The sequence below is a fragment of the Petaurus breviceps genome, unplaced genomic scaffold (genome assembly GCF_028583685.1).
Source record: "Petaurus breviceps papuanus isolate PSGF00001 unplaced genomic scaffold, PetGlider_PUasm1.0 534, whole genome shotgun sequence".
Classification (NCBI taxonomy): domain Eukaryota; kingdom Metazoa; phylum Chordata; class Mammalia; order Diprotodontia; family Petauridae; genus Petaurus; species Petaurus breviceps.
In genome coordinates this window covers 146,493-148,302 of record NW_027186362.1, presented here as the reverse complement: position 1 = coordinate 148,302, position 1,810 = coordinate 146,493, and the positions used below count along the sequence as shown (strand labels likewise).

At 55.9% G+C, this 1,810-nt stretch overlaps 1 protein-coding gene across 1 annotated transcript in view; it reads left to right on the top strand.

The window, feature by feature from the left end:
• The first annotated feature begins 450 nt into the window (after positions 1 to 450).
• The window catches only part of LOC138172430 (zinc finger protein 721-like), a 34,982-nt gene continuing 33,622 nt past the window's right edge, over positions 451 to 1,810 (top strand). The window contains exon 1 of the mRNA XM_069102198.1: positions 451 to 599. The gene's annotated coding sequence lies outside the window, so the exon portion shown is untranslated. The remainder of the gene's footprint in view (positions 600 to 1,810) is intronic.

Here is a 1,810-nt window from a genome sequence, read left to right as displayed (position 1 = left end):
CCGAGGACTGACGGTCTAAGGGGGAGACCAGGGCCCAGACAGCTGGAGCGGGGAGAGGGCGACGCTGCGCCCCCTACCAGAGGCCCGGCCCTGCCGTCCTCTCTATTCACGGCAGATGTAAGAGACGGGACGCCAGGGACCCAAAGACCAAGGTCCAGCGGGCCTGCGCAGGGGATGGGAGGGGGTGGGGGAGGGGCACGAGCACTGCAGTGACGTAAGAAGCAGAAAGTACCCGCACCAGCCCCTTTCCGTAAAGGGACCAAGGAGGGCGACGTTCAGGGCACACCTCCGCGCGGTCACGACGGCTCGCCCTAGAAGAGGCCTCGGTAAAGACTGCACATGCGCCCCGAGCTGTCGCCGAACTCCACTTCCCGGGATGCAACGCACAGGCGGGCCCATTTTTCTGGTGTCTGGACTCCACTTCCCAGGAGGCCGTGCGGGATCAGGTGGTGCATAGCCCTCGGCATTGTGGGAGTGGTCATTGGGTGCTCTCAGCGCGCAGTCGCAGTTTTCTTCAGGCCCGGGAGCTTTGAGTTCCGAGACTCGGTCCTCAGGAGCGAGGACGGGCGGGAGGCGCATGCGCGAATCCGGATGTGCAGGTCAGTTTCAGCTCGGTCTGTCTGTCTGTAGGGTGCTGTGTCTCACTAACAGCTGAGTAGGGCTGGGAGGGGGTGTCTCTCTGTTTCTGAGAGAAAGCCGTCTCTGGGAGGCCCTACTGTGTGCTCAGAGCGATCCTGGGCATCACGCCCATTCTACAGGTGAGGAAACTGAGGCAGGCAGAAGCAGGCAAAGGACTGACCCAGGGTCACACAGCCAGTGCGAGTCTGAGGCTGGATTTGAACTCGGGGCTTCCGGGCCGGCCATCTCTCCACTGTCTCCAAGAGACACTGTCTCTGTCTCTCTCTCCTCTGTGTCTCTCCCTTCTGTGTCTCTCTCTGTCTGTCTCTCTCCTCTGTGTCTCTCCTCTGTGTCTCTCTGTTTCTCTCTCCTCTGTGTCTCTCTCTGTCTCTTCTCTGTGTCTCTCTCTGCCTCTCTGTCTCTGTGTCTCTCTCCTCTGTGTCTCTGTCTATCTCTCTTTCCTGTGTCTCTCTCTATCTGTCTCTCTCTCCTCTGTCTCTGTGTCTCTCTATCTCTCTCCTCTGTCTCACTCTCTATCTCTGTCTTTGTCTCTCTTTCCTCTGTCTCTCCTCTGTGTCTCTCTCTGTCTCTGTCTCTCTTTCCTCTGTCCCTCCTCTGTCTCTCTCCCCTCTGTGTCTCTCACTGTCTCTTTCCTCTGTCTCTCTCTGTGTCTCCTCTGTGTCTGTCTCTCTCTCTCTCCCCTCTCTCTCTGTCTCTGTCTCTTCTCTGTGTCTCTCCTTTCTGTTTGTCTCTCTTTCCTCTGTGTCTCTCTCTGTCTCTCTCCCCTCTGTCTCTCTACTCTTGTCTCTCTCTCTCTCTGTCTCTCTTTTCTTTGTCTCTCTCCTCTGTGTCTCTCTATCTCTGTCTCTTCTCTGTGTCTCTCTCTGTCTCTGTCTCTCTTTCCTCTGTCTCTCTCTATCTCTGTCTCTCTCCCCTCTGTGTCTCTCTCTGTCTTTGTCTCCTCTGTGTCTCTCTCTCCTCTGTGTCTCTCTCTGTCTCTGTTTCCTCTGTGTCTCTCTTTCTCTCTATCTCTGTCTCTCTCCCCTCTGTGTGTCTCTCTCTTCTCTGTGTCTCTCCTTTCTGTTTGTCTCTCTTTCCTCTGTGTCTCTCTCTGTCTCTCTCCCCTCTGTCTCTCTACTCTTGTCTCTCTCTCTCTCTCTGTCTCTCTTTTCTTTGTCTCTCTCCTCTGTGT